This window comes from Corythoichthys intestinalis, chromosome 18 (genome assembly GCF_030265065.1).
Source record: "Corythoichthys intestinalis isolate RoL2023-P3 chromosome 18, ASM3026506v1, whole genome shotgun sequence".
Classification (NCBI taxonomy): domain Eukaryota; kingdom Metazoa; phylum Chordata; class Actinopteri; order Syngnathiformes; family Syngnathidae; genus Corythoichthys; species Corythoichthys intestinalis.
The window spans coordinates 16,638,906-16,651,009 of NC_080412.1; the positions used below are offsets into that span (position 1 = coordinate 16,638,906).

A 12,104-nucleotide genomic window follows, 5' to 3' on the forward strand; every position below is an offset into this window, starting at 1 on the left:
AGGCTGTCGGCTACAGTCAGGAAATATTGGAGCCACCTACCCTAGCATCGCTCTTGCTACAGCGTCACAACACTCTTCTCTCTCAGTGTCTCTGACTTTTCTCGCGTCATTCAATTGCCCATTAGGCAAACCAGGCAATTGCCTAGGGCCAGCAGGGGCCCCCAGAGAGCTAACAGATTTAGCACACGCAGCTTTACTGCCTCGTGAAAGCCTCGTGTCTGAGTTCCCTGAAGGGGCCCCTTCACTCAGCTACACTCCCCGCCCCTCCCTCACGTGACTCGGAGTGAGAGTAAGCGGCGATTTGGCTTTTTTTTAATTGCCGTATATCCAAAATGAAGAGAAGTTATCCTTCTGGAAGCGACAAAAGAAAGAAAAAAAAGCAGAAGAGGAGAAAAGGAAGCAAGACAGCAGTGAGTGTACTATATTACTGCGGTTTTATGTCCCTTTGAGTGCCTTGAAAGGTGGAAAAGCGCTATATAAGTATAACATCATTTACCATTAATTTAGTAGAAGCTGGGCACTTTGAGTGTCCTAAAAACAGTGTTGTCACGGATTACTTAAAAAAGTAATTTAATTACTGAATACACCTAAAAAAAAAAAACTTTACTGATTACTTCATTATCAAAGTAACTAAGTTGCTTTAAAAGTAACTTATCAGTTACTTTTTTACCAATTTTTCTCCTTTTGCTGCCTCAACATAAAAATAACAGATAAATGTCATCGCGTGTTATTGAATTTTTTACATAAGGCTTAATCTTTGCGTTAGCGGGGGTTTAATTAGTCGATGGAGTTGATTTCAACCACCATTGACTCGCCTTAGCTTAGCCATTCCGGAGCCCTGAAACTAACAAATAACTGACAAACTGCACGAAATTTGTTAAAATCAACTCCAACGACTAATCAAACCCCCACTAACTCCAAGATTAAGCCTAATGTAAAAAATTCTGAACTTCCCTTATGAAATAAAGACCCGTTAAAATGTTGTCTATAAAAGTTGTAAAGCAATAAAACCAACAACAAAAATGAATGAAATGAACAAAAACCCTACAACGTACAGTTTTCATAATGGGTCAAAATCATTTTTCGAACAGATCATGTGACTATCCTTTGCTTTGCTTAGCCAAAACTACACCAGAGGAGGCAAGATGGATATTTAGAATTTCTTCAAACCTAAGCTTTCAAACGCTACCAACAACAACTTGAACAGTTGATTGAACTCGAACAGTGTCAAGATGTGTATATACAGTATATACATATACAGTCTTGGCCAAAAGTTTGGCGACACCTCAAACTTTGAAGAACGTAGAATACAAAACCTGTTTTCAGTTATTTCACTTTTTTTTGCCATTCCACATGTTCGTTCATAGTTTTGAGGCCTTCAGTGAGAATTTACAATAGTAGTGAAAATATACTGTATAAAACGCAAAAATGATGAAGTGTGTCCAAACTTTTGACTTTTGTTTCAGAGTCTTCAGAATGCTTTTCCCCCAGTCCCACAAATGTAAAACTCAGCCTACGATTACAAACTCTAACTATAAAATGAACATCTAACTATAAAATGTACATAATTACACATGTTATAAAGGCTGGTTACAAACTGTAGAAGTGCTGGTTGTCTCGTTACCTGTCGGCTTTGTTTCGAGTTTTTCCGCGTTGTGCTGTAATTCCAAGTGCTTCCTTGTTGAATTGGATGTCAAGTTTTTAGTGGTCGAGTCTTTCTGAGCCAGCGCAGAGTTTGCAATGCACGGAGATATTTTTGTCATCTTTACTGGACAGAAATGTGAAGTAATGGCTGTATTTCCGTTGAGCAAATGCAGCTGTTTGTGGTATATTCTGACAAGGTAGCCAAGCTATGTTGTTGACCGCCGTGGCAGATGGCACACACACAGCATGGTAATACACATGACCCGTTTTTTTCCCGATGAGAAAACGTGAGATGTGATGTCACTCCCAAACCTAAGAGCAGTATTTTCTATTCAAATGGTCTTCGTACAGTTCGTAGTCTTCATTCTACATACAGTATGAGGCAACAACAAAATAGTAACGCACAGGCACTGAGGAAACTAACTTTAATCAGATTACTTGCTTGGAAAAATGAACGCGTTAGATTGCTCGTTACTGAAAGAAAGTAATCAGATTACAGTAACGCGTTACTTACAACACTGCCTAAAAAGCGCTCTATGAGACCGAGGCGTTATTATACTTGTATTAAATATGCTATTGCTCCAAGTCCAACTGTCCCTCTTGCTTGCACACGCTCGAAGGGCCCCATGTCGCTTGTTGCCTGGGGCCCCCGGGGACCCTTGCTACGCCTCTGATCGTAACGCACATTGTCTCGTTGCCGAAACGGTGACAAAATCCAAACGGGGGGAAAAAAACGTAATGCACGAAAAATGTACAGATTTTGAACGTACGGCGTACACATAAAAAAATGAGTGCTCACTTGTACAAATTACGCCGAAACTGTACAACTTGACAGGTATGAATCGTGTTCTCTTGATCCTTCTGCTGTGAGTTTAAATTATTTTATCACTCGTCTGATCCATTTGAACAGAGAGGGTTAGCAGCGATCTGTCAACCCTCCCACTTCAAATGGATTGGACGCAGGGGTGAAAGCGGGCCAGAACGGTCAGGAACGCAGTTCCGGCATAAGATTCAGGGCCAGAACGCAGTTCTGGTACACGGTGCATTCATTCCGAAAACATGACGGCAACTGTCAAAACGCTATGTAAAAAAAAAAAAAAAAAATGCTAAGCTGCCACACAGGCATTTCATCTCCAAGAAGAAAACAATTTACCGACATCAGACACAGATTTACATACACAAGTGTTAACAACAAGCATAATAAAGTGCTTGTGTAGCGTAATCCATTTCCACCAATATTTATTATTTATTTTATCCCACGGACGGCATGGAGGTTTCCCCAGTTGCTTCAGTTATCTGAGTCTGACGATGATGAGTAGCATCAATGTGCGAATGCACTTAGCAAAGCAAAACGCCTGGACTCATTTATCCATTCAATTGGCTGACATACTGACATGTGATCAGCAAAGATAGTTAGCTCTGATTGGTTCAAATGTGCATGTTTTCTGGAACAGCAAAAAAAGAAAGAAAAAAAAAAAGGTTGTTGAATTGATGCGAGGGCAATGCAACATAAATGGATCAAATCTTTAAGAGCAATGAAAGAATTGAGGAGGCTTATTTATCATATTTAGTTTTATTTGCTCTGATGGGGAGGTTCAGAACATCTTAGCTGTCAATGTGCACTGTGGACTTATTTTTGTTCATTTATGTTAGGCTACTTATCCATTTCCTTATGATTAAAAAAAAAAAAGTCAATGTTTGCGTGATCTTCAAAACATATTCCATTTCACTCTGCATAATATAAGTCATTTGTACTTATTTTTCTGAATGTATGTTACTTATATACAGTATTTATTATTTTTTAAAAAAAAGAGTAAATGTTTACATTAACTTCAATTGTAATATACATCTTATGTTCTTAAGTAGTTAAAATTGAGATTTGGCATTTAATATGTGAGGAAATGAGGGAAAATAAAAATTAGGAGATGTAAGTTGGGGTTATTGCTGTTTTTCTTGAATTTTATTTTGCAAATCATTGAAAAAATACAATTTTGAACGAAAATCAGTTTTTGTATGTGTTATAGAAATAACCGTGCTAAAACAGTTTTCTTTGCGTGTCAGTGGTGTAAGAAGTTTGACCCCCCCCCCCCCCCAAAAAAAAAAAAAAAAAAAAAGAATCAATAAATAAATGACATTTCTGGCTCCGTGGCGACCTTCCCGTCGGGGAGTTCCGGCAAGAATTTCAAGCCACTTTCACCCCTGATTGGACGTCTACCGCCGTCCATGGCAGTCGATTAGTTTTTTTTTCTACTGGGGCGCACATAATAAAAGTGTTGACTGTCCCTTTAACTACTGTGCAGACGTAGCCATGTAGCGCGCATGCGCCGGAAGTTGCTGCCGCAGACAGCAGCAGAAGCAGTGATTCGGCAGCGCACAGCGACGGGAGTAAATCTGTCCGTTTTGAACCATGGCGACCAACTAAAAGATGCCTTTCGCAGAGGTTGACGGAGAGTAAGTAAATGTGTTTTTGCTACGCAATGTTTGCTTTCCCATCTCGGTGACTGGCCGGCTACGTTTGAGCGCACACATTTGGGCAAAAAGGCGAGGAGGAGAGGGCAACAATGGGACTGTGTACGTTTGAGACGTGCTAGGTTAGCTAGCCTGGAGCTGGCCACTCAACTGCCACTCTTTTTACTCGCAACCTGCAGTCATACTAACCATTATCGTCAATCTAATTTCACCTCTCAATGCATTCGTGCTCGAAGCAAAGGACTGAATGAAATCGGTTGTTTTCCCCCCATGTAATTTGAAGATGCCCGGCTAGTTCTTGTGGCAACATATGTGAATTTACGACCTTTTCCGTATCAAATCAGCTTCATCACATTTACACAGTCGTGCCCCCTTGCGTTTTATGTGGTTAGAGTTGCTTCTGCTATTCGTGTCAAGGCTTTATTTAGCCATAATTAAGTTCTTTCCGCGTATCGGTGCACATGTTGGCCGCAGTGGTGTTGGGGACTAGGCGAGATGGCTGTTTCATCCACCTGCGAAAGCAAGTGTTAAAGGTGATAACAATAGGTTGACGTCACCGGGCAGCACATCGGCCTCAGAGGAAGAGGAGTGAAGATTTAGAAGGAGAGGTGGTTTGTGATGAGCAGTCTTTTTTTCACCACAGCGACTAATGGTTTGTGTCTGGACAGAAGAGGTCTGTCTCTGATCAAATTTCGGGTATCCTAAGGGCGCACTTAACTAATGGGATCCTATCGATGTTTCTGCCCCCTCCGAGTCTGATCTTTGCACGGTGGAATGTTAATGCTGCTGCTGTTGTTTTTTGGGGGCTGTACTGAGTCATGGGCATTATTCCTAAGACTGGAGTATGGCTGGATAATACAGAGGAATGCTTTTCACAAGGTGAGATGCTTGGACTGTATGCCTTGTGCTTTGTTTATTTTGTATGCCAAGTAGTGCTGCACCGATACAGTACGACACAAAAATGATGTGGTATCGGGCAATAGTTAAAATATCGTGCCGATGGTGCGCAGTACGTACTCTCCGAGATCTAGTTTCCCACCGCTTGTTGCCCTAACCAAGATGGCCGTCAGCTACACATGCATCCGTCCCAAAAAAAAAAATGGAGCGCTTGTCCAAGATGATGATAGACGTCCACTCGTCATCAGCCGATACCACGTGGCTGGGTGTTAAAATTTGTATTGGTGCAAAACTAGTGCTAACTAATTGGACTACGGTTGGATAATGAACTTCTTGGTTGCCACTGAGGGCAAGAGACATCAATCCATTTTGACTGGGAGGCTTGGCAGCGATCATTCGCTCACCGTCAATGGCAGATTAAGTTCAGAAAATAAAGTATGCCTATTTTTTTCATTCATTCATTCATTTTCCATGCTGCTTTTCCTCACGAGGGTCGCGGAGGTGCTGGAGCCTATCCCAGCTAATTTTTTGTTAAGTAGAAAAAAAGCCTTTATATATCATGGTAAAGGTTACGTCTCTGATTTTATTGCAAGCTGGGAGGATGTTCCCAGAAATAGATCCTGCCCTTGCTCTGTCCAAAAGTACACTTTTACAAAATAGCGTTTTTTTTCCTCCTGCTTACATTCGCCGTAGAGCAGATAATTAAATTTCAGAGCGTGTCGTCGGGGAAACTCAGCCCCCCAGACTCAGTGCAATTATCGAGCAGAAGGAAGCCTTTTTGCAACGGGGTGCTATGTTTCCCAGCGCAATGAAGATTAATTAGGTCTTAGAAACAAATGACTGTAAGGCCTCTCCCATCTGTAAAGTGCTATAATGTCACCTCTACCAGAATAAAGCTTTTACAGTAGATACTTGGGGATATTGTGATGCTAAAAACCTTACACAGTGAACTCTCACATATTTGCGGTTCAGCATTAGTAAATTTGCTTATTCCCTAGTATTTTTTAGTCCCTCTCCTCCATCAATAACAGGGGTTAGCTGTACAATACAGTGAAACCTCAAAGGTCAAACACGATTGTTTTCAGCAAGCCACAATTTGGTTTTGTAAACACATTTTCCCGTAAGAAGTACTTGAAAGTAGAGATAGAACAATTATCGGCGCCAATATTTGAAATTTTTTTTTTTTTTATCCGACCGGCCAATATAAAAATCTATTTAAAATTGGGTTATTTCGGCTCAGATGCAGCCGCGCCTCTCTTTCCGGCCTGCTGTCTCCTGCACTAGTATTCACCACATCCTCTGATTTGTTAAATGGTAATGGTAAATGGAGTTACACTTGTATTACGCCTTTCCACCTTTTTAAGGACCTCAGAGTGCTTCACACTATATCCTCATCTACCTAATGGTGACACAGGGGTTTAGTATCTTGCTCAAGGATACGTAGACGAGGTCATCAGGATTCAGGGCGGAAAATCGAACCCACAACCTCTGGGTTGGGGAACGACTACCACTGAACTAGAGCTGAAACGAATACTCGAATAACTCGAGTGTAAAAATTGATCTGAGTATTTTTATTCGCCTTGAGGAATCGTTTGATTTTGCCAACTCTAAGCATCACGTTTTGCCCGGACTACTTTTAATGCGGGACAACGCGCTGACGACACGTGCGTAAAGGAAGAAAAAATAATATCTGACTGCAGCCGACAGCCGCTACAAACTATGCTAGCCTTGCTACAAACAATGTCCGCATGATGCCACAGTGGTAGCGTCTGATGCGTCTCATAGATATCACATGTATATGGAACTAGATGCGATATGACAGACTCGGCGGTGTTAGGATATTTATGTAGAACTAGCACTCAATTTTAGCTCAGAAGTCATTGCTGGATAAAACACCAAGTAGCACTGGTGCCTAATGTGTCCAATACAGCGGGTATCATACATTTATTTTGAGCACTGCAAAAACTCAAAATCCTATCAGGACGTTCAATTTAGACTTACTTAAAACTTGACTACAACTTAAGAATAGCTTGACACAAATGGAAATTCAATTGGAACACGTGGAAAAACTTTTAAGTGATGTGTGTTATCAAGTGTAATGACATTTTTAGGTAAGAAATGAGATTTTTTTTTTTTTTTTTTTTTTATAAGATCTAGAAGTTTTCGTAAGGAAAGCCGTGAATTGTTTTTGTTTTGTTCTAGTCACATATGAGATGCAATTGTTGGCATTTTTCAACAATGTACATCGAAAATAAAGACATTTATTTGCTGAAAATGGTTAGATATTAGGTGAAATCTTTTGTTTTCTCATATACATTCATAATTGCTCTTTACCTAATAAAATGTTTTATCTGATTACTCGATTAATCGATAGAATTTTCAGTCGAATACTCGATTACTTAAATATTCGATAGCTGCAGCCCTACACCGAACCACACCTCCCCCTATTATTAGTTATTATTTTCTTTTGTGTGTTTCAATAAATATGCTTTAGGCATTTCAATGCAGTTGATTATTAAATTTACACCAATTTTGACTCTTTACTGGTAGTGAATATTGGCTCCAAAAATCGGTTAACAGCCCCTCTAGTACTGTCCTGAAAAACCCATATCGGTCGATTTCTACTAGAAAGTGAACGACACTACAGAATTCCCCTGTGATGACGGAGCTCTATTTTCTGTCATGTCATCATTGACTATCATACCACTTAAATACTCGCGTTACTTTGTAATCCCAATAGGTTATCAATATCGTAAATCATTTTAAAAAGTTAAAATTCATTTAAACCAGGATGACTGGCCTTAAATGCTCATGTTTTAGTGCCATTGACGGTGCTCAACGGCCATTTCCTTTTGACTGGGGCGAATGAACTAACATATCATGATATGTTACCATTTAAGCATATTGTAACACTCCTAGTTAGCATGCAGCATTGAGTGTTTTCCAACTTGGAATGAAGTCTGATCGTGATTTGTGCATTTGCTAATCAACTAAAAAGCTAGCTGACAAGCCTGAATGTCAGGAGCACCTGGTTCATTTGTTCATGTCACGCCGGTCAGCACGCTAAAGAATGAGTGCTCTCCACCAAAGGGAAATACCAGTCGTTCATGAGTCATGTGCTGACTCTTTGACCTGTCACCACAAACCGAGAGTCTTTGCTTGAGGGCAGAAAAGCAAGTTTGCCTTGAGGTTTTCCTGCCAATCACTGACAAATAAATTGGAATGTATTGATTTACAGTGTAGGTAGAAGAACCTTATTTGCTTTTGCAGTGCAGCATCTTGGCCTCAGATGTGTGTGAAGAGAAGGTCGGATGTTAATGAAAACAAATATGAATGACATGGCATGTCAAGGCTCCGGACATCGGTCATGCGAAAGCTTATCAGCTCCTGAAATTTGTGTTGCCTTGGAGCCAAACAAAATGATCTATGATGAACACTGACCCATCTTGTAGTGAGGGGAGTAAAATGTAAAACCGCACAATAGACCTAGACATTAAATCGATTTTATGAATGTTTTTTTTATTCCGAATGATTGAAAAAAATTGTTTTTAATGTTGGGTTTTAAAAAAAAAAAAAAAAAAAAAAAAAGAATCTCGCGACCAATCACTATTATTTAGGACTGCGGCTATCGATTATTTTAGTAATCGAATAATCAATAACTAGTTAGTTCGAATAATCGAGTAATCGGATAACGAACTTACAAAATTAAAACACCTCAGCTGAGCCTCAAATGGTATAAAAAATAAATTAATGAGGATTTAAGTACAACAACAGAACAGTTGGTTAACTTACATAGCAAAAGTCTGCTAGCTTAAATGCTATAAAATGTTAACTTAAAAAAAATATATATATATTTTTTAATAAAGCTCTTAAATGGTTTAAACACATATTCCCTCAAAAAACATTAGCTCAAACAAAAACAAAAGCCTATGTTGGTCTTAACAGGGAGCAGCGGGATTCAGCCTTGTAAAATGAGTTATGTCATATTCACTGCTGCCACTAGCAGGCAGTGTATCCACTAGGGGTGTGACAAAATATCGAAATGATGATATATCGTGATACTTTGTATCCCAATAGGTTATCGATATGCTCCTGTCAAGAATCGAGATATCGATTTAAAACGGTGTCAATGTCTAAAAAAAAATTAATTAATTAATAAATAAACCAACAGGTTGCTACCAAAATCTTCCACCATAATAGTGTCTCAATTAACTCTAAGGCTGCCAGTGACGGTGCTTGACGCTCAATCCATTTAGACAGGGAACGTTCGTTCATTTGAAACCAGAGCATTCACAGTCATTCGGTCTGATTTTCGGGGCATTTACAGGTCACTTGCTGTTCATTTTAGGGCATTTACAGGTCATTTCCTGTTGCGTTTGAGTCACTGCCTATTCATTTGGGTGATTCCCAGGTCACTTCCTGTTCTGTAACTCAAAATAAACAGGAATTAACTCATAAAACACCCCAAATTCAATAGGAAGTAACTGAAAATTAACAGGTAAATGGCCTTAAATGGCCCAAAATGACCTCATTCGCTGCCACTGACGGCCGTAGACGTTCAATCCGTTTAAAGTGGGAGAGATGGCAGCGAATGGCTCCCAGTTCAAATGGATTGGACATCTACTAGTGATAAACTCATTTCAATTCACAACAGAAACTTGTTTTTCTGGTTATTAGTTCTTTGTAGAATATACTAGAATGATTTGCTGTATCGTGAGGTACCAAGAGGTTCCCACTCTTGGACTATCCACCCTAATAAAAAAAAACGCAAAAATGCACTTTCAAAACAAACCATTACAACACCACTTTAATTAAACAAATACTCGAAGCAGCAAAATTTAATTGAATCTTTTTTTCAAATCAAATTACTTGAGTTAATCGTTGCAGCACTATTACTATTATAAAGAGTTTGTTTTTGATGTAATTACGTTGCATTTGGGGGTTGACTGCACAAATGTGGGGGAAGCGAGGAGAGTTTTGCACATTGTTTACATTAATGTTTTTCAACATTTAACATTTTAAACCCTTTAGGTTGTAAGTGAAAATGTGCTGTCACATATGTGGACAACAGATTTAATTTATAATTTTTATGATTAATCATGTGTTCATGAATTAATAGGATTATAAAAAAATAAAATGTTGAAATGTTTTTAAATTGATAGTATTTAACTCATTGTCTGCCACTGACAACGATAGATGTATAATTCATTTAAACTGGGAGGACTAGGTGTGAATGCTCATGTTTCAATACCATTGCCGGCGCTAGACGTCCATTCCATTTTGGCTGGGTTCGTCCAAAAATTGCCTTATGAAGCGTTGAACTTGTTTTGCGCTTTGTTGTTTTTGTTTCCTAAGAAAAAAAATCTTCAATACATTTTTTTCCACACATATTTCCAAATGTTAAATTACTTGATTAAGCTAGGAGACACCTATAATCCGTCTAAGTTAAAGCAATTGTTCTTGAGTGTCTTCCAGTGCAGCTCGTGGGCTTTATGTTTCAAAAGGTCCTGCACTTGTCAGCAGAACAACATAAAGACTGACTGCAGTAATAAGAGGATAATATCAAAGCCCTACTTTATGTCTTAGGTGACAGTGTAAGACTGTGAAAAACATCACAAGGTACAAAGGGTGTTGAGAACTTGCAGTCACACGGAGGTCATTATATCCCATTGATTAGTCGATAGTCACATTTTTCCCCCTGTTATTGTTGAATAATACGGCCCTGTCTTTTCTGGAACGAGCAAGATGGAAGTGGTATTTGAATTGGAAATATGCAACCAGCCTCTCTCCCCAATCCTCTTTCCCTGCAGGGGCTAGTGGATGTTAAATCTCCAGCAGGTGTTGCCTGTGAATTTTATGTGCATATATAGGAGATTTTTATTCTCTGTACCTTGTTATATTTTTTAAAGCAGCTTGTCCCCATATTCCCTTTTCCCGGTGTGTCCTGGCTGCTGTGTTGTGCAGTTTAAGGCCTGGAGCAGATGCTTGGTCCTTTTTTTGAAGAACAACAGTGTGAGGGTCACAATCAGGTCGGGGAGTCAAAAATGTGGGAGTGCATGCTCCTTGCAAATAGGGTTACCACGAATAATCAACAAATCGATGATTATATTAGTCGACACCTATTTTGGTAGTCGATTAATTGTTTAGAGACATTATTGACCTAAGAATTTTCCAAAAAAAAATTTTTTTAGTTTCTTAACGCATTATTTCTGTAAAATAAACAATATATAACATGATTTTTGTGAACTGATTAGTCAACTAATTGCAAAAATAATGAGTGATTAGTCGGCAATCAAAATAATCGTTTGTGGCAGCCCTACTTGCAAATTGGTTGTTATGGCTACCGTGGCCCAGTTGTGCCTTAGCCTGAGAGCAAGGAAATGACCTGAAGGGCTGCAGGTCGTATGGCATTTGGTTTGTGTTTAGCCATATGACTGCAGGCACACTTTGTGCCTTCCTTTGCAATACATGTTGCTGCTTTTTATTTTGTAGTGTGAGGATTAGCATGCAGGCTATCCAATTCCAATTAGATGGGGGGGAAAAAATAAAAAGCTCTTGCCTTTCCGGGTAGATTGCCCGATCAACAAACCTGAAGCACTAAGCCAGAGAAGGCTGAAAGCAAATACCCAAGCCCAAAGAGGGCTTTTAGCAATTGTTTTGTCTTCATCTCGAGGGCAATCGTGGAAGAATGCATGCCTCACTGTGACATTCGCGGCAGAAACAACAGCCATAGCAGCGGGAGGCACGAGGGCATCTCGGTGTGATCAGCCTCGACGGAGTCACTGGAGACAACGGAGCTGTTTATCTGCCTTCATCAGCAGCAGAGGAGCAGGCCAGATTCAGCTATCTGTTTATGGCACAAGATAAGGCTGTCTCAATCAGATCATTGAGCCTCTCCACCCCCAAAACTAGGCTCTCAGTCTAATAAGAGACTGCAAGGCGAGCCCCATATTACATCCTGGGCAATGCTAATAAATATCATTATAGTATCTGTTGTTGTAGTTTTCCAGTCTTCTTGCCAAGTGTACATATCAGGGCATCATTAGCTGGAGCTTCAGAGGCTTTGCGGATGACCCAGTCTGCGGGGTCACAAA

General features: G+C 39.7%; 1 protein-coding gene across 4 annotated transcripts in view; it reads left to right on the forward strand.

Moving 5' to 3' along the window:
• The first annotated feature begins 3,973 nt into the window (after positions 1–3,973).
• Positions 3,974–12,104, forward strand: part of fam222ba (family with sequence similarity 222 member Ba) — a 68,397-nt gene continuing 60,266 nt past the window's right edge. The window contains exon 1 of one of the 4 annotated variants that reach the window (XM_057820903.1): positions 3,974–4,095. The gene's annotated coding sequence lies outside the window, so the exon portion shown is untranslated. The other 3 variants (XM_057820902.1, XM_057820904.1, XM_057820905.1) reach the window with 3 other exon arrangements.